This window comes from Phocoena phocoena, chromosome 12 (assembly GCF_963924675.1).
Source record: "Phocoena phocoena chromosome 12, mPhoPho1.1, whole genome shotgun sequence".
Classification (NCBI taxonomy): Eukaryota; Metazoa; Chordata; class Mammalia; order Artiodactyla; family Phocoenidae; genus Phocoena; species Phocoena phocoena.
In genome coordinates, this window is record NC_089230.1 from 65,228,281 (window position 1) to 65,250,343 (window position 22,063).

Here is a 22,063-nt window from a genome sequence, read left to right on the forward strand (position 1 = left end):
GGATAGCTTTCTTGTATATCAAGATTTTACCAGACTCAAATAGGTATGACAGTGCAGGGGAGAGCTTGAAGTAAGAGAACTCCCACCAAAATAGCTCTAAAATATAATAAGCTGGTTTGCCAGAGTTTCATGGATGCTGGCAGAAGATATAAAACACCAGGGTCAGACACAAAGGACTTTATTATCCATAACAATAGCAGTAGCCAGAGTAGTAACATAATCAGTAGTTCCCCAAGCCCTAAATCCTATAGGGTGTCATAAGTGCTGGGTGGAGCCTCCATACACAATAGGGTGCTGCAAAGGGGAGGAGTCCTGTGCTTTTATAACAAGCAGTTAGGGAGACTGCACTTTGTTTGAAGGGAGACCAGATCTATTGCAGGATTATGTGACCTACTATGGCAAGGCATTATCTCACCTTTTAGAATTTCAGGCTACAACAATCCTGCAAATAGCTCAAGTGAAAACATGGTCAGGGCCTTCCAGTTTTGGGTTTCCCAGCACTGGGTTATTGTTGACCTCCAATGGAAGGATACACAGTGAAATTTTCTGCTAAGTATGATGTTAACTTAAGATTTTTGTTAGATAGAATCTGTAATTTCAGGATATTTCCTCCTATTTCTTTCCAAGAGATTTATCATAGAGATATTGAATTTGGTTTTTTTTTGTTTTTTTTTTTTGTGGTATGCGGGCCTCTCACTGTTGTGGCCTCTCCCATGCGGAGCACAGGCTCCCGACGCACAGGCTCAGCGGCCATGGATCACGGGCCCAGCCGCTCCGCGGCATGTGGGCTCTTCCCAGACTGGGGCACGAACCCGTGTCCCCTGCATCGGCAGATGGACTCTCAACCACTGCGCCACCAGAGAAGCCCAAGAGAGACTGAATATTTTTAAGTGCTATTGTTTTATCTATTGAGATAACCAAATGATTTTCTTTTTTAGGCCATTAATATGATAAATTATAGGTATGTGAATATTCTCATGTTTGTAGGATAAATAGTGCTTCATGACAATATATTTTTATATATATGCCTGGATTGACTCAACTAATATTTAACTTAAATTCTGGTATCTATGTTTAAAATGAAGTGGGACTATAATTTTCTTTTCAAGGACTATTTGCTCTAAAAACTAAGGTTATACTAGCCTTAAAAATGAGTTGGGCCATATTCTCTCATTTTCCTATTTTGTGCAACAACTTACCTATCTCTGTAAAGTTAGGTAGAACATACCTGTACAACTATATGGGTGTGAGTGTGAAGAGTGCATGTTTTATGGGATCTTGGTTTGTTGGGATTTTGGTTGCTTACTTTGTCTTTTGTTACTGAGGAGCTCTGATTACTATTTTAATATTCTTTAATGGTTATTAGTAAATTCATCTTTTATCTTTCTCCCTGTAAAACTGTACTACTTTGTCTAAGTTTAGAATTTATGGATTTGAGCATAATATTTTTTAATGTCTCATGTCATAGTTTTTTTCTTTCTTTTGCAATATGCATAATTTAGGGGTTGTTATTTTTATGTTCTATTCCACTGAGTTCTGCTCTTATTTTTTATTTTCTTACTTCTTGTTTCTTTGGGCTTATTCTGTTGCTCTTTTTCTCATGTCATATTGAATACTTAGCTCATTTGTTTTTATTTATTCTCCATTGTGTATTTAAAGCTATAAATTTATCTCTAAGTACTGTATTAGTTGGGCCTCACAAATTCTGAAAAATAATGCCATCATTGGTGTTCAAGCATAAATATTTCATTGTTTCCTTTATGATTTCCTCTTTTACCGAAATGCTGACAGTTTTAGTTTCTTGACATAAAGAGGTTTTTTTATTTTGACACTCTTATGTTGTTATTTATTTTTTAATGTCATTAAATTATGGCCCAAAAACATAGACTAGAAGATGGTGGTTCTTTCTTACTGAAACTTCCTTTGCGGCCTAAGAAATGGTTGATTCAACATCACCTTAAAAATAAATATATTCTCTAGGGCTTCCCTGGTGGCACAGTGGTTGAGAATCTGCCTGCTAATGCAGGGGACACAGGTTCGAGCCCTGGTCTGAGAGGATCCCACATGCTGCGGAGAAACTAGGCCCGTGAGCCACAACTACTGAGCCTGCGCGTCTGGAGCCTGTGCTCCGCAACAAGAGAGGCCGCGACAGTGAGAAGCCCGTGCAACGCAATGAAGAGTGGCCCCCACTTGCCACAACTAGAGAAAGCCCTCGCACAGAAACGAAGACGTGACACAGCAAAAATAAATTAATTAATTAATAAAAATAAATATACTCTCTTTTAGGTATAAAGTTATTTCTATTAATATGTATATTGGTACAGATACATATAGAAGTATAAACTTAAGCATTTTAATCAAATCTTGTTTTTTTTGTCTGCTAGATCTTTCAAATATTGATACAGTTATGTTGAAAACCTCCAAATACAATTTTTTATTTATCTACCTCTTCTTACATTCCTGGCCTTGTTTCTTTACCTACTTTTATCTATTATTTATATATTTGATATATCCTATATCAAAGGATATATTGTTAGTATATTTAGGTTCGTGATCATTTTATTTCTTTAAACTATTGTTCCTTTTCAGAATAGAAAAGTCTATTTATTTTAGGATGGGAAATATACTGAAGGAAGACTATCTTTCCCAGGAAGTTAAGGACCATAATATGTAGCTTTTAGTAGTTTTTAAAAATCGTTCTTTGTACTTTTATTTTTAATGTAATCAGTGTCACTGATTATGTAAATCTTTATAATATTGGGGTGGTATCACCTCCCAAGCTAATCAATACATATATGGAACATGACAGAGAGATGGATTTTGAAAGTAATTCAAGAGTTAAATCCAATTCTGTAACTATCACACAGGGCTTCAAACAATCCACAACCCTCCTTTGTAACACCTTATATTCATTTCTAAGTGCTATATCTTCCTCCACTGTAGTTATCCCTATAAAAGAATCTTACAAGTGCTCTTATCGAGGTTTATATAGGCTTGGTCTGATGGCTTCGAACAATAGTGGCAATTTGCAGTATACTAGCTTCTCTCTCCAATTCTCAGAAAAATCAAAGCATACAAAAACTATTTCTCCTGATGCAGTTTAGGATCAAATGAAAGAAAAAAAAGAATTTCTCCAATCTAGGAAGACTACTTTTTACTTCACACATTTTTAGTAAAAAAAAAAAAAAAAAAAAGTTTCTGTATGATATTTATTTCATGTGTGCTTTGTTATATAAAGACAAATGAGAAAATATATACATTTTTCCACTTTACTATTTCATGGCATATTTATTTGGAGACTTTAAAGAATAAAACATTCTTTTCTTAATCAGACTATGAATTAACCAAGTATGATAGATTTAATTTAAACCTACTGTAATCAAATATTTGGTTTCTATGTCTTCACTTCTCCTGTACAGAATACTTCAAATAACTTTATAATCTTGGAACATGGATAAATCATAAATATCAAATATTATTTTCTAAAAAATAAGATCAAATTTAATTATCAAATGGACTTTCAAGAATAAGCATATTAGATAACTGAGATTTCAATCATCTTATGGAACTGAATTACTGTTACTTTCCATGAGTCTCTTCTTGCTAGAATTTTGAAGACCTACAAACCATAAACATGTAAGCTCAGTTTAGTAAAGATCAATCCGTCAATGGAAAATTATTTATCAATAACTACTATTCACTTATCAAAAAATTGAGTACCTACCATATGCCAGCTAACAAAAAGTTGCATTTTGTCTCCTTGTCCACAAGAAGCTCACACTCTAGTAGAGTTCAAGGTATGACCCTGAATGGTATGCATACACTCATATGTGTAGCAGGGTGATTCATTGATAACAACCAATGCTTTCTTTTCAAATTTTGTAATTCCCTTCTGCCTGGTAACCCTTTCCCCACCCCTCCATCACCACATGGCAGCAGGTAGGGCTCTCCTTTCCCATAGCCCCAGAGAATGGAGGTGACAAGGAAAGGGTTTAGAGTCAAAAAAATCTTAATCAAGGATCCCCAAAAGCCAAACTCATGTCATAAATAATGAACTTGGAAACAATAGTGATATAAGAGTCAGGTTTCTTTTAGCTCAATAGTTTTTTGTTTGTTTGTTATCCTATACTTGGTGAAACTTCCATGGCCTGAAAAGTGAAGTGAATATTCTAAAGAAAGCAAAAGAGTTGTAACCGACTGGGATGTCTGTAAAAGGATCTATGATCACCCTCTAACATACCAACAAAGGGCTATTCTTTTGTTAACAGGAGTTTATGGAAGGTGATATTACCAATCATCTAAGTATGGAGAATCTTAATATAAAAGAGTTGATTTGGACCTGCTTCCCATCAGCAACATTGGAAGGTAAAGGTAACAACACTTCCTTAGAAGTTCTCCATGTCACCATAGTCAGAAAATTAGAGTAGCAACAAGGCACTGCATGACATGCCAGGTGTAGAGAGAGCCCGAGGCAGCACTTTCAGTGTCTCCTACTGCACAAAATGACTTTGGAAAGCAGCTGAAGTTTTATGTGCCCTTCAGAAGGGAACACTAGTTGAGAGTGAGAGTTTGTGTGTCAACAGATCTGAAGGTGTCTTGGGGAATTGACAAGGGGATGCCACAGAGGAATATGGTATAAACCAGAGACGAATTAAATGTTAATGTAGATACTCAAGAGGTATCAATGAGGACAAACAAAAATAATTGAGGACCAGACTCTGTAGCCCCCTGTTTCTCAACCTCCGTTCCCAACACTCCCTATGCCATCATAGGACATTGAATATCCAGAAACTTAGGTGGTAATACTAGAGCAAAAGAAGAAGGAAAACAATCTCAAGATGAATGAGTTTAAACCTGAAACACACTAACATATTACTGAGAAACTCTAATACCTGAGAAACTGGAATATACTAATCTTCCTTTCTTGAGGGATAATTGAAAGGGGGGTTTAAAAGAAAAGCAAAGTTGAGTTCTAGAAATATAACTTTTCTGCACCTCTAAAATTTATGGACATTTAGAGAGTTAAATAAGAATGAGTTTTCAAAGCGCTCAATACAGTGTCTCCTGCCAGAAACTGTGACAGGTCTGAAATTTGAATTGTCTTCCAAGTTTGCTTGCCACAGTTATGTGGAGGGTAGAAGACAAGATTCTGAGCTCATTGATGAAAAACTGTTTATTACTCACAACAATAACAGTGGCCAGAATATCAGCATTTTTAGTGCCAGTTCCCTGAGCTCCAGCTCTTATGGGGTGAAGATAATGGGGCCAAATGACCCCAGTAGTGGCTTGCATTACAAGACAGCAACTCTGATTATAAAATCCTCCTTTCTGTCAACCAACAGCAAGATCATTTTACACTATACTATACTATACACTTTATATACTGTAATATATACATACATATACACATACACAGTAGATATCAATATCTTCATACCCATGTTCTTTTTAGCAAGTACAACCCTCCTTCACCAGCTCCACATTTATTAACTTTTCCATGTTAAACCAATCCTATCTCAATAGCCCTTAAAAAAGAAATTTCAACAAAACCACCTCAATCCCAAACAATTCAGAATTGCTTTCCTTAGGAAAACTTTTCTTTTTTCAACCTTATTTGGAAGTAATAGTTTCTTCCTTACTTGTGTGTGTGTGTGTGTATGTGTGTCTGTGTGACCATGACTGTAGAAAGCAATACATTTTCAAGAGAATTAGAAATATGTCAGCTTCCAAACTGCATCATAGTTTTTTGGATACAGTCATACAAACTAAAGGAAACTAGAGTCAATAAAATGCTATTTACCCCCTAGTGTAACAAGACAACAAAGAATGCAACAACAATATGATTATTTCTACCACAGTGAAGAGCCTTAGCACCATGGCAAACTTCTCAGATCAACAAAATGTGTTTACTTATAGGTAGATCCAAACTCTATTGACACTGCCAAACATTTTTGTAATAAGGCCTTTTCTGCCAGGAAAATTAAAATGTCATCTGATTCACTACATGGTAATTTCAAAAACTGTTGGAACTCTTCGCATTTTTTTTTTTTTTTTTTCGGTACGCCGGCCTCTCACTGTTGTGGCTTCTCCCGTTGCGGAGCACAGGCTCTGGACGCGCAGGCTCAGCGGCCATGGCTCACGGGCCCAGCCGCTCCGCGGCATGTGGGATCTCCCCAGACCGGGGCATGAACCCGTGTCCCCTGCATCGGCAGGCGGACTCTCAACCACTGCGCCACCAGGGAAGCTCATCTTCTCATTTTTTAGCAAGGTTTTAATCAATCCAGTTGAAGTCTACAGCTTGCCTAGTGATGCAAAAAGTGAGGTACTAAACATATCCCAATTTCCTATTTGAATCAGTAACAATAATTGAGTTCTCAGTATATGCCAGACACATATATTATTGAACCTTCACAACATATAAAATAAATATGTGAGAGTAGGTTATATTATTATCCTTATGTGGGAAATACTGAGGAGTACACAAGAGGAGGAAATGATTCAAAATAGAGGCAGTGACGTATCAGTGGGGGACATGGGAGATGTGGGGAAGCTGTCTGCCTCAGTTCAATATACAATATACACAATTTAATGAAGTTTATATATGGATAAAGATGTACATATTAGATATATTTATACATGTGTAAAATGAGGGACAATGTATATAGAGATAGATAGAGATAGATTGACAGATAATGAGAGGCTGCATTGCATATAGAGAATTTGAGAACAATAATAAAAACAACTAAAAGCCAGTCTGCTTTATATTATGGACATGCACTGATAGTGATTAAATATCCTTCCCAGAAAAAGTTTTTTTGGTTTCAAAAAGTCTAAGCCTGAACAGTTGCTAACCATTACAGTTGAGATCTAAATTAGCTTACATTTTATCACTTGCTTTTTAATAAAATATATTCTACAGGGTGATTTTAAAGATGAAAACACCAATCACGTTTGGATGTGCAGTAAACCCAGGAGTACCGTTACACCATGAATAAAGAACGTATATTACATACTGCTTACAGCCATGCACAGCAAGTGAGTTGCTGGTCTTTTTCTGAAAGCATTTTTACTCTTTCCCTGAGAAACTAAGATCATGGTTACACCATGAATAAAGAACGTATATTACATACTGCTTACAGCCATTCACAGCAAGTGAGTTGCTGGTCTTTTTCTGAAAGCATTTTTACTCTTTCCCTGAGAAACTAAGATCATGGTTACACCATGAATAAAGAACATATATTACATACTGCTTACAGCCATTCACAGCAAGTGAGTTGCTGGTCTTTTTCTGAAAGCATTTTTACTCTTTCCCTGAGAAACTAAGATCATGGTTACACCATGAATAAAGAACATATATTACATACTGCTTACAGCCATTCACAGCAAGTGAGTTGCTGGTCTTTTTCTGAAAGCATTTTTACTCTTTCCCTGAGAAACTAAGATCATGGTTACACCATGAATAAAGAACATATATTACATATTGCTTACAGCCATGCACAGCAAGTGAGTTGCTGGTCTTTTTCTGAAAGCATTTTTACTCTTTCCCTGAGAAACTAAGATCATGGTTACCTTTTCTGTCTGTATCGCATAAGTAAATACATACATACATGAGGCGGGGTTGGGAATTGGATGGACGTTTGAGAGCATTGGGTATTATTTTACTACAGGATTTTGGGCTATCGAAGCCATGACATACAAAGCACCCTTTTCCTCGTGGGTTCCTGCAGAAGATACTGAAGAAAAACTGGGAAATGAGGAGCTTCATTACTAGCTAGACCACAGCACATTTCCTCCCAAACGTAAGTGCTCATGAATCATGATGGAAGTAGGAGGCTCAGGGTCCTATCAAATACAAAACTACAAGGTCAGTGTGCCTCTTTCAACTATGAGTTAGCTTTTCAAAGATGACAATAACCCTCCTCTCTAAATTTTGGTAGTGTATAAGGATTACAGAGATGAGAGGTCTGGGAAGAGTCAACTGATCCCAAGATTAACTGTAGAGGCCACACGTGGCAGAGGACCCCAGGGCTGTACAGCTGCACCCAGTGGTGATAAAAGGCAAGATTACTGAAGGGCTGGAGTGGAGCCTGCATGGCTATAAAGGAGCTGCCTCCTGTCTCTCCCTCTCTCATTATCCTCGAGCTCGTGGCCTCCCGAACAACCTCTGATATCTATAGGTTGACACTCCCCAGCCATAGAGCTGATTGGTCTGTGTGAACCTTATAATAAAGGCTTCTGTGGTTTTCCCAGGGTCTTTTACTTCCTTCTCATAACTGTGACTATTTATACTTACTCTTGAGTTATCCTCAGATGATGTCCCCTGACTTTCTAAAGGACTAGAGAGAAAGGAACTAAGCCACTTTTGTGCCTTGTACCATATCTAGTCCCACTGATTCCAATTCTGTCTGCTCTCTTTAACTTTCTGTGTCTCTGAAGATGAGGACTTGTATCACAGAGCACACACTGGCCCATCTGTGGCCTGGAACACTTTTCCTCTTATTTTCTTCATTTATTATGCTGCATATTTGCATTTTATCACTAAGCAGTTCACTCCAAGTTGTGGTACACGATATTTTGAGGATGATCTACACAACCTCCCTTCCCTGGGAACCTTGCCTCCCCATTCATATGGGAGAAAGCTCCCAGCAGACGTGTTTGTCCTCTGGGATACCATCCCCTGGGCACATCTGATAGGTCCAGGGTGGGCAGCTGACCCAACTTGGCCAATGACAGTCCCTCCCTCTGAGATCAGTGGTTGGCAGGAAGAGATTATATTTTCAGTGGGGAGCGGTTTCTAACATTTATAGGCTATGAGGGGAACTTATGTTTTGCACAGACACTGGGAAACACAGAAAACTGGTCTTCAGAGATACAGAGAGAGACTGAAGCAGGAATGCAGGGAGTTAAGTGAGAAAGAGAGAGACACAGAGAAAGTCCAAGCTCTGTGAGTGACCATGTGTGCCTTAATAATTAGTATGTACTCAGAGGCTGGCATAGCTCTGGCACAGAAGAAGTTCTCAATAACTATCTGTTAAAAGAACGCATGGACAAATATGAACAGACTCCAAACAGCTCTCCAGTCCCTGATTCCAATATTTTCCTAAGGTCTATGAGGAACCCATTTTATTCATACATAGGCTTTTTATTTAAACTGGATCAAGTTTTTTTTTTTTTCCCAAAAGACCAGGAAAAAAAAAAAAAAAGGAATATAGTTTATTTCTATATACCTACTAAGGTCACACTCTGCTAAAAACAAATCAGTGTGATAACATTTACAAATCCCTTTCGATTTCAAGTCCATGGAACAGGCAGTTTGCTTCTCTATGACTTTGCATGTTAGCACCAAACATTCCCGTACCTGACTTTAGCACATTTACCTCCAGAGGAGCCATACTGAAAAAGTCACACACACACACACACGCACGCACACACACACACACACACCCCCCGTTACGATTTACGTTTCTACTCGTTAATCCTTTAGAAGTTAGAATGATATTGTGCAGAGACAACGTGACCCTGTAATCCTCCCTGACCTGAAGATCTATAAAACGGTGTTTTAAAATGATTGAAGAAGACGATTTAGGTGATGCTAACAAACTTGAACACTTCATGAAGCAAACAGTCTCTTTTTGGAGAACTGCAAAATGGGGCAGGAGGCAGAAAGCTTTGTTAGGTTAAAGAATAAAGAAAAGGAAGAGAAAAATAGAAAATTTCTGATTGGCTGGAGCCAAACTTGTCTGGGGTGAGAAGGCCCAGAGTTGGCTCAGTGTCTGGGGACTGGTTGACTGAATACACTGCGTTTCTGATCAAGTGGAGCACCTACAGGGACATGACCATGATCTAAGTTTCAGTTTGCTAATGTGGCACCCTTGGCAGGAGTGGCTCCATCTTGAACCTAGAAAGTGATTTCAGCAATGGTCACAATACTGTCCCATTTTACCTCTGATTAAATGTTTTAGGCCTATAATAAATATCATATCCACCTTCTTACATCTTCTTCATTCTTATATATGGGCCATATTGAGTATCACTTGACAGACTAGGGCAGTGGTTCTCAGCTAGAGATGATTTTAGCTCCAAGAGCACATTGGCAAAGTCTTGAGACATTTTGGTTGTCACCACCCAGGGAGGGGGTGCTACTGACATCTAGTGGGCAGAGACCACACACCTTACCAGGCACAGACAGTCCTCCACAACGAAATTTTATCTGTTCCGAAATACAATACGGCCAAGGTTGAGAAACCTTGGTCCAGGGAACACTTATCCTGAAGTCCCAGAATAGAGTTAAGTTAGCACAGGTGTACCATTTGTGACTTAAACAGAGATAAGACGGCTGGTGAGACCTCCATAGACGGGCTGAGGTGAGAAAACCATTAGCAAAGTGCTCTGACAAAATATGTAAGGCCCCAAGGAGTAGTAGCATAGCTGATAAAGTGGTATCCATATAGACGATGGGAAAGTCAGATGGAGGACAAGCCTCAAAACATGACTATTTCCAGGGCTCTGTGACAGAGATCCCAACTGGAGTGTTAAAGCTTCCTGAAGCTTTGGCTCTATACCACCACCAGAGAAAACAAAGCTGTGGGCCACGTCGGTAACTTTGCTCTCATTCAACGGATTACACCGTTCATCAGCAGCATCTTCAAACATGAATAGCAAATACAAGCGTGCTTGGGTCTATCCCAGCTAAAAATCAGCAGAAAGCAACGTCCAGGGCAAGCTGAAACTGATGAGAATAGAATTGTAGGCGGGGGCGTACTGCAGCCATTCCGAAAGTAAAAGCTTTTAAAAATCCTCTACCTAATTATTCATGCCATGACATGAAAATGTGGCCAGAGCCTGTAGTCTTTGTTCTGAATGAATTCCATAATGTTGTCTAAAATCTGAGCACACGATTAAAAATTTAGCATACCAACTCGTGTTAAAGATTACAGGTGACTTCAAACTGGCCAAGAGTTGGAAATAAAAGATAATTTAACAGCGTTCTAATCAGTAAACACTAATTACTTTTCCTTAGTTCTAGGTTAATTTTTAGTTAATTAATGTAAACATACCTACGATTACTTCCCACACAATGTCATAACATCATTAACCCATTTTCTTAGCCTGATGAATGTTTATCAACACAATTTGACTACAAACCTAAACTAGGTCTTTCTTTGCAGGCCCTACATCAGAGATTTTCAGACCATAGGCCACAGGGCTACTGTAATGTATCTGTCAATCTATCTATTAACACAAAACACAGTCTTTAGAATAATTTATGTTCTTTACACTTTTCTTCCTCTATATGAGGTTGCTGATGTAGTTAATAAAATAAATATTTTCTTTGAATTATGTAATTAAGACTAATGTATTCTCAATCAATAAATGGTAGAATTACAATTATTATCAACTGGACACCTTTTTATTATTTTTAAAATGAGGTCTTATCTTCAAAATACTAAGAAGCACTGCCTTATGCTAGGAGAGCTGGATTTCTGTTTTTATGCTCCTTGCATTTATGTAAAACAAAGTCAGTTAACCATGGGATAGTTCTTCTGATTCCACAATTGCTCACTGTAGCATCCATAGCACAGCTGTCCAAATCTACCTTGGAATTCATATCTTCCTTCAATATAAAAGTTTAGTGTACTTAGCTGTGGGCTTTGTTGATCCATTCCTCTTGAACTTGGTTTGGGCCCGTAATTACATGTCCAATATAGAGAAGAATGTCAAGAAAGAAACAGATTTCAATTGCAAGCTTCAGAGGAGTTCTGATAATAAAAATGTGGTGAAAATGATGAAAATTACCTTGACTGATGCACCCTTGTTTATAGGGACAATGTCCTATGCAGTGGTTGACAGAAAGGATATGTGTCAGTTCTGAGATCAGGCCTTTGCTGGGGAAAGTTGTCATTTTACAAGAGTAAAAACTCTTTTGACGTAGGAAAAATGTCCAGCCATGCTACTTGCTATGCAAAAACAGTGGGATTGCTTTCTGCATGCCAGAAGCAGGGCAAAGGTACAACACACCCACTGCTGGGCTCCATCGGCATCTTTTGTCATAATACATGGCAAATGGACCAGTAACCACCCACTGCCAATTAGAGTGGTGATGAGGCAACCTAAAATTGTTAGGTGAGCAGACTAAGTGCCCCTGTGGTTTGCCAATTACCTAAATTATCTGCGGTAGTTTTAGTGAACAGCTACCATGAATACAAATATAAAACACTCTAGTATTCAGGGGAGTTAGTCCCTGCATGGTGTCAAAAAGCAAAGAGAAAATATGCAGGATTTACATAAGCAGAGTTCTAGCAACTGTGATATCCAGTGTTACCCAGATGAAATACTATCCTGCATTTTTTTTGACAATTCTGTTTCCTCTAGGAAGGGCTCCCGAAAGGAGGAAGCATTAATTCTGTGCTCAGTATCACCAATCAATTGTACAAATCGTTCTCAGTGATCCTCACTAAGTGGACATTGGAACAGATCTATGGTGTTGAATAAAGAGTTGGTATCAGAAGACCTCAACTAAATAAAACGACTTTTGCTGAAAAATGGTTTTGGCGACTTCTTTTCAAACTCCACTTTTCCCATAACAATCATGGCACCACCACTTCTGGTTCGAGGTGGCAGCTGTTGCGGGGGCAGACTATGCCAACTCAGGAAGCAGCTCCAGGAACCCAGTCACAGGACAGCAATGCTTTGGACCTGCCATCAGCTTATGACGTAAGGGATTAAGTGTTGCAGAGACCCAGCCAGGAGGACAACAGGGAGGATTTTAGTTCTGAGGAAGTACTGTCTATTCCTTGCTCTTCTGATGTGGATCCAGCCTTGTGGCTGGCAGGGTCTCAGTGCTCCGGTCTGGTGTCAGGCCTGAGCATCTGAGGTGGGAGATCTGAGTTCAGGACATTGGACCAACAGAGACTTCCCAGCCCCACATATCAATCAGCAAGAGCTCTCCCAGAGATCTCCATCTCAACACTGAGACCTAGCTCCATCCAACGGCCAGCAAACTACAGTGCTGGACACGCCATGCCAAACAACTAGCACGACATGAATACAACCCCAACCATAAACAGAGAGGCTGCCTAAAACTATAATGAGTTCACAAACACCACAAAATACACCACTGCACGTGGCCCTGCCCACCAGAAAGACAAGATCTAGCCCCACCCACCAGAACACAGGACCATTCCCCTCTCCCAGGAAGGCTACACAGGCCACTGAACCAGCCTCATCCACTGGGGGCAGACACCAATAACAATGGGAACTATGAACCTGCAGCCTGAGAAAAGGAGACCCCAAACACAGTAAGTCAAACAAAATGAGAAGACAGAGAAATATGCAGCAGATGAAGGAGCAAGGTAAAAACCCACCAGACCTAATAAATGAAGAGGGAATAGGCAGTCTACCTGAAAAAGAATTCAGAGTAATGATAGTAAAGATGATCCAAAATCTTGGAAATAGAATGGAGAAAATACAAGAAATGTTTAACAAGTACCTAGAAGAATTAAAGAGCAAACAAACAATGATGAACAACAATAAATGAAATAAAAATTTCTCTAGAAGGGATCAATAGCAGAATAACTGAGGCAGAAGAACGGATAAGTGACCTGGAAGGTAAAATAGTGTAAATAACTACCGCAGAGGAGAATAAAGAAAAAAGAATGAAAAAGAATTGAGGACACTCTCAGAGACTTCTGGGAGAGCATTAAACACACCAACATTCAAATTATAGGGGTCCCAGAAGAAGAAGAGAAAAAGAAAGGGTCTGAGAAAATATTTGAAGAGATTATAGGTGAAAACTTACATAACATGGGAAAGGAAATAGTCAATCAAGTCCAGGAAGCACAGAGAGTCCCATACAGGATAAATCCAAGGAGAAACATGCCAAAATACATATTAATCAAACTATCAAAAATTAAGTACAAAGAAAAAATATTAAAAGCAGCAAGGGAAAAGCAACAAATAACATACCAGGGAATCCCCATAAGTTTAACCACTGATCTTTCAGCTGAAACTCTGCAAGTCAGAAGGGAGTGGCAGGACATATTTAAAGTGATGAAAGGGAAAAACCTACAACCAAGATTACTCTACCCAGCAAGGATCTCATTCAGATTCGACACAGAAATTCAAACCTTTACAGAAAAGCAGAAGTTAAGAGAATTCAGCACCACTAAACCAGCTTTACAACAAATGCTAAAAGAACTTCTCTAGGCAGGAAACACAAGAGAAGGAAAAAACCTACAAAAACAAACCCAAAAGAATTAAGAAAATGGTAACAGGAACATACATATTGATAATTACCTTAAATGTAAATGGATTAAATGCTCCAACCAAAAGACATAGACTGGTTGAATGGATATAAAAACAAGACCCATATATATGCTATCAACAAGAGACCCAGTTCAGACCTAGGGACACATACAGACTGAAAGTGAGGGGATGGAAAAAGATATTCCATGCAAAGGGAAATCAAAAGAAAGTTGGAGTAGCAATTCTCATATGAGATAAAATAGACTTTTATATAAAGACTATTACAAGAGACAAAGCAGGACACCACATAATGATCAAGGGATCAATCCAAGAAGAAGATATAACAATTGTAAATATTTATACACCCAACATAGGAGTACCTCAATACATAAGGAAAATGCTAACAGCCACAAAAGGGGAAATTGACAGTAACACAATCATAGTAGGGGGATTTAATGCCCCACTTTAACCAATGGACAGATCATCCAAAATGAAAATAAATAAGGAAACACAAGCTTTAAATGACACATTAAACAAGATGGACTTAATTGATATTTATAGGACATTCAATCCAAAAACAACAGATTACACTTTCCTCTCAAGTGCTCATGGAATATTCTCCAGGATAGATCATATCTTGGGTCACAAATCAAGCCTTGGTAAATTTAGAGAAAACTGAAATTGTTTCAAGTATCTTTTCCGACCACAACACTATGAGATTAGATATAAATTACAGGGAAAAAACTGTAAAAAATACAAATATATGGAGGCTAAACAATAAGCTACTAAATAACCAAGAGATCACTGAAGAAATCAAAGCGGAAATAAAAAAAATACCTAGCAACAAATGACAATGAAAACATGACAACCTAAAAACTACAGGATGCAGCAAAAGCAGTTCTAAGAAGGAAGTTTATAGCAATACAATCCTACCTCAAGAAACAAGAAAAATCTCAAATGAACAACCTAATCTTGCACCTAAAGCAATTAGAGAAAGAAGAACAAAAAGACCCCAAAGTTAGCAGAAGGAAAGAAATCATAAAGATAATATCAGAAACAAATGAAAAAGAAATGAAGGAAACGATAGCAAAGATCAATAAAACAAAAGGCTGGTTCTTTGAGGAGATAAACAAAATTGATAAACCATTAGCCAGACTCATCAAGAAAAAAAGGGAGAAGACTCAAATCAATAGAATTAGAAATGAAAAGGAGAAGTAACAACTGACACTGCAGAAATACAAAGGATCATGAGAGATTACTACAAGCAACACTATGCCAATAAAATGGACAACCTGGAAGAAATGGACAAATTCTTAGAAATGCACAACCTGTCGAGACTGAAGCAGGAAGATATAGAAAATATGAACAGACCAATCACAAGCACTGAAATTGAAACTGTGATTAAAAATCTTCCAACAAACAAAAGCCCAGGACCAGATGGCTTCACAGGAGAATTCTATCAAAAATTTAGAGAAGAGCTAACACCTATCCTTCTCAAACGCTTCCAAAATATAGCAGAGGGAGGAACACTCGCAAACTCATTCAATGAGGCCACCATCACCCTGATAGCAAAACCAGACAAAGATGTCACAAAAAAAGAAAACTACAGGTCAATAATACTGATGAACTTTGATGCAAAAATCCTCAAGAAAATACTAGCAAAAACAATCCAACAGCACATTAAAAGGATCATAAACCACGATCAAGTGGGGTTTATCCCAGGAATGCAAGGATTCTTCAGTATACTCAAATCAATCAACGTGGTGCACCATGTTAACAAATTGAAGGAGAAAAATCATATGATAATCTCAATAGAGGTAGAAAAAGCTTTCTACAAAATTCAGCACCCATTTATGATAAAAACCCTCCTGAAAGTAGGTATAGATGGAACCTACCTCAACAGAATACAGGTCATATATGACAAACCCACATCCAACATCATTCTCAATGGTGAAAAACTGAAACCATTTCCACTAAGATCAGGAGCAAGACAAGGTTGCCCACTCTCAGCACTATTATTCAACATAATTTTGGAAGTTTTAGCCACAGCAATCAGAGAAGAAAAAGAAATAAATGGAATCCAAATGGGAAAAGAAGTAAAACGGTCACTGTTTGCATATGACGTGATGTTATACATAGAGAGTCCTAAAGATGTTACCAGAAAACTACTAGAGATAATCAACGTATTTGGTAAAGTAGCAGGACACAAAATTAATGCACAGAAATCTCTTGTGTTCCTATACACTACTGATGAAAAATCTGAAAGAGAAATTAAGGAAACAATCCCATTTACCATTACAACAAAAAGAATAAAATACTTAGGAAGAAACCTACCTAAGGAGACAAAAGACCTGTATGCAGAAAACTATAAGACACTGCTGAAAGCAATTAAAGATGATGCAAACAGCTGGAGAGATATACCATGTTCTTGGATTGGAGGAATCAACATTGTGAAAAGGACTATACTACCCAAAGCAAATTACAGATTCCATTCAATCCCTATCAAATTACCAGTGGCATTTTCCACAGAACTAGAACAAAAAATTTCACAATTTGTATGGAAACACAAAAGATCCCGAATAGCCAAAGCAATCTTGAGAGAGAAAAACGGAGCTGGAGGAATCAGGCTCCTGGACTTCAGACTATACTACCAAACTACAGTAATCAAGACAGTATGGTACTGGCACAAAAACAGAAATATAGATCAATGGAACAAGATAGAAAGCACAGAGATAAACCCATGTACATATGGTCACCTTACCTCTGATAAAGGATGCAAGAATATACAATGGAGAAAAGACAACCTTTCGATAAGTGGTGCTGAGAAAGCTGGACAGCAACATGTAAAAGAATGAAATTAGAACACTTCCTAACACCAGACACAAAAATAAACGCAAAATGCATTAAAGACCTAAATGTAAGGCCAGACACTCTAAAACTCTTAGAGGAAAACATAGGTAGAACACTCTATGGCATAAATCACAGCAAGATCCTTTTTGACCTAACTCCTAGAGAAATGGAAATAAAAACAAAAATAAACAAATTGGACCTAATGAAACTTAAAAGCTTTTGCACAACAAAGGAAACCATAAACAAGGTGAAAAGACAGCCCTCAGAATGGGAGAATATATTTGCAAACGAAGCAAGTGACAAAGGATTAATCTCCAAAATATACAAGCGGCTCAATAACAAAAAAACAAACAACCCAATCCAAAAACGGGCGGAAGACCTAAATAGACATTTCTCCAAAGAAGACAAACAGATGACCAAGAGGCACATGAAAAGCTGCTCAACATCACTAATTATTAGAAAAATACAAATCAAAACTACAAGGAGGTATCACCTCACACTGGTCAGAGTGGCCATCATCAAAAAATCTACAAACAAAAAATGCTGGAGAGGGTGTGTAGAAAATGGAACCCTCTTGCACTGTTAGTGGGAATGTAAATTGATACAGCCACTATGGAGAACAGTATGGAGGTTCCTTAAAAAACTAAAAATAGAGTTACCATATGACCCAGCAATCCCACTACCGGGCATATACTCTGAGAAAACCATAATTAAAAAACAGTCATGTACCACAGTGTTCATTGCAGCACTATTTACAATAGCCAGCACATGGAAGCAACCTAAGTGTCCATCAGCAGATGAACGGATAAAGAATATGTGGCACATATATACAATGGAATATTACTCAGCCATAGAAAAAAACTAAATTGAGTTATTTGCAGTGAGGTGGATGGACCTGGATTCTGTCATACAGAGTGAAGTAAGTCAGAAAGAGAGAAACAAATACCATATGCTAACACATATATGTGGAATTAAAAAAAAAAAAAAGGTTCTGATGAACCTAGGGGCAGGACAGGAATAAAGACGCAGAGGTAGAGAATGGACTTGAGGACACAGGGAGGGGGAAGGGTAAGCTGGGACGAAGTGAGAGAGTGTCATGGACATATATACACTATCAAATGTAAAATAGACAGCTAGTGGGAAGCAGCCGCATTGCACAGGGAGATCAGCTCGGTTCTTTGTGACCACCTAGAGGGGTGAGATAGGGAGGGTGGGAGGGAGACGCAACAGGGAGGAGATATGGGGATATAGGTATACATATAGCTGATTCACTTTGTTATACAGCAGAAACTAACACAACATTGTAAAGCAATTATACTCCAATAAGGATGTTTGAAAAAAAACAAAAACTACTTTTGCCAAGGAAAAAAATTATTTATGGTGGATATAGGGAAATAAAAAGAAAGAAGAGGCAAACAAGAGATTGGGATTCCTAGGGCTTCCCTGGTGGTGCAGTGGTTGAGAGTCCGCCTGCCGATGCAGGGGACACGGGTTCAGGCCCCGGTCCGGGGAGATCCCACATGCCGCGGAGCGGCTGGGCCCGTGAGCATGGCCGCTGAGCCTGCGTGTCCGGAGCCTGTGCTCCGCAACGGGAGAGGCCACAACAGTGAGAGGCCCGCATACCTCAAAAAAAAAAAAAAAGAGAGAGAGATTGGGATTCCTTCCATTCCCCCAAATTACGAAGATCATGAAAGAAATCAACAACATCCTTTGTGGCAAACACTTAGGCACAATCGTGAAGTCCGAGAGATAGCCTTGTGAAAAGACTTCATTCTATAGGCCCTCGACTTTGGCAACAGCCCAGCTTACATTATCAGTGGAAACCACTTTCAATTTCCACTTGTTCTCACACCTGCAGTTACTAGGAACAATGAGAGTGCTCAATACTATTTTAAAGGCAATGCAAGGTTTTCTAATAAAAAAAAAAAGATGCTAACTTACGTGTTTAACATTTCCCCATTTTTCAGAAAATTACGCATACACTTGCCTCCGAACACAGCGCTGGGTGTGAATACACAGTCTGATGCCTTTATATTCATGTTCACTTAAACTCCATAATAGATTAGTACGTAGCAAATGATTTCAGAAGAACAGTGCCATGCTCGCTGGATAATACGTACACTGGCTGGGCTTAATGTTAATAGCAGCAGTCAGAAATCTGAGTTATATTGCTCCGGGACTGAACTAATATGTGATCTTTGACAAGTCACTTAATCTTTCATCTTTTTTAACTGTAACGATAGTTTATCTAAATTATAATAGCAGATAATAATACCTTGCTTGGAGTAGTGTGGTAAGACGTGATTAATTGTCATGCATGGAGCACTTTCAGGTCTTTGGATAAAATGTATTACTAAAGTGCACGGCATTAATATTATTCACCCATTAACAATGTTTTTCTGTGTAATGGTCCAATATACTAGCCGTTTAAGACACATTTGGGGATACTGTGAAGGTGGTGTCATAGAATGCTATGCATTTTACTGCTTCCTGCATACATCTGTGTTGTACAAACTAGTCTACTTTATAGAATATTCAATATAGTTACTAAATTCCACAGTGACTGTTTTATTATGCTAATTGATAATCTAGTGTGTTCCAAAGATTAAAGAAAAATGAAATTAAACTGAAAAATCAAAGGGTAACAACTTTAGAATGCCTCTTTAATTTAGCAAAATACAATTAAAGTCACACAGTGATAGAATTGACTGTGAATACGAAGATGACTGTAATTGACAAAGTAAATGTTACAGAGCCAAGCTGAATAAAAGCAAAGAAAAATGCCAATAGGGTTCAGCGCCGTGGGATATCTATGTAGGCTTACAAAATTGAACTAGAAGACTTCTGACGATGTCACTGAAAAGATTCTGAAGAACTCTTAAGTCATTGGGAAAGGTTCTTCGAATCAGATGAAAACGCACACGTTTAAAAGTAACACAAGAATTCGTTATTGTCTTTACTAAGAGGAAAGACAGGATGCTGAGAAAGAATCGGACTTTACTAAGCTTATTTGAGTTACTTGATATTTATAAACACATAGGACTCCATAGTGCCTGCTTTAAATAAAAACACATGCAGAAAAGTAGCATAAGCATCTACCTGCTGACATACGTGCACACACAAGAAGCCTATGAATATATGGTTTAAAAATCCAATTGAATTAGTAGTTCTAGTGAGCTTCCAGTATAAAACCAACAGGATCGGGGCTCTCCCGTTATGTAATTCTACAATTGAAGGTCTTCACATGATGACAGCTTGACTGGGAAAAACGAGTAGACTTAGATAATGCTGGGGGAATGGTAAATTGTTTCAAAGTCTTAGGTCAGCAATCCATAATAACTTTAAAATACTTATAAAATTCCCCTTCTAGGAATTTAGCATTCCTAAGGCTGTATCCTTGCATTCTCAAATTTTTTTCACCAAAAAACCTGGTAGGGCAGAGCAAGCTTCATGAAGGGGAAAATATTTCTGAAGAGTAAGATTCTAACTTTTAAATTAAAGCAAGTATCAATACTATATTTTACTCTCTATTATACGCTTTGTTTTAGACATAAGTAAACTTTTTCCCAAATCTTTGAGATAAAATTGACACACTAAGATGGTATATCGTGTGGATCCTACATCGGTCTGTAACCCTCAACAGCATATCACAAGCAAAGATACAAATATATACGTGGAAATTGTGAAAAAAATAGCATGAGGTAAATGAACAAAGGACAGTGATAGAAAACAAGTCATTGGGAATAATTCTTATTTTAATAGAATGTCATCCTTGAGGAACAGGCTTGTGTGAGAGTGGGGAGTGGCAAGGGTAAGTTGATTTGAGACCTTTTCCTATATATATATGTATATATATATGTATTTTTTCACTCTTAATTAGCTTATTTATTATAACATTGTGAGTTTTAAGAGCACATGTCATGTTTTAGCAGAACTGACTGTACCAACTTTCCCTATGTGATAGGATTATCGATGATTTTTTAATAAACTCTCTTTCTTGAGTTTTTACAATGTTTGTACTAGTTTTACAATTAGAAAAAGAAAAAAGCTATTAACATTTTTTGGTAGAATAAAGGATGCTGTTGCTTCTTGAAACATTGAAGATTGTTCCAAAAATTCCAAATTTTCTCTCATCACTGATAAAATTTTAATATGTGGAAATTACATGATTAAAATACAAGAATGATACATAGGTTTGTGAACACTAGAGTCCCAGAAGCACCTACTGTGTTTCATACTTTTAAACAACACATCTATAGCTTTCATAAGAATCATGAAAACAGATTTTAAAGCAACACTCAGTGTCTCCTGAATCTATCACTTGGAAATTATTTCACTCCAAAGTGAAATTTCAGGGAGGCTGCTCCCAACAAAAGACAATAAAACATTCTAGATTCAGGACGACGCTTTTAAAAAGTAGCTATATATCTTCTGAACCTGGGTGCCAGAAATAGCAGGGAAAGCATTGATAATACAAAATTCCTCCTCCACACCTACACAAATGAATGTTCATCATGCTTGTCAAGAACATCAAAGGGAAAATGAATTCCTACTCTCCTCATAATATTTCTAGAGAGGAATCATCACTAGTAACAGAAATAGTGCATAAGAGTAGGACCAGGACAGACAAGATTTATGTGCCAGTCTGTTTATATAGGTCTCTTCTCAGTTGGATTTCTTCAGAGTCTCACTCACCCCTTCCCTAAAAGGTAAACATATTGGCCACAAACACCCATTCGCTATGGGCCACCCAACCAGAACAACCTCAGGAACTCTCTATAATATGTAAATTTAGTGGATATGCACCACATTTTTTCCAAAAGTTTTAATCTCTCATAATATATTTTAAAATTTATATTATAAATTTCTGCTAAAGAAAAAAAATAAGAATTCATTCCTCTGTATGTGGCGTCGTACGTTTGGCTAAATCAATACTGGGCCCTTGGTATTTCTTAGAAATTACTTTCTG

At 37.8% G+C, this 22,063-nt stretch overlaps 1 pseudogene; it reads left to right on the top strand.

Moving 5' to 3' along the window:
• Positions 1–12,639: 12,639 nt before the first annotated feature.
• LOC136131888 (shieldin complex subunit 1-like) lies at positions 12,640–12,873 on the top strand (annotated as a pseudogene).
• Positions 12,874–22,063: the final 9,190 nt, after the last annotated feature.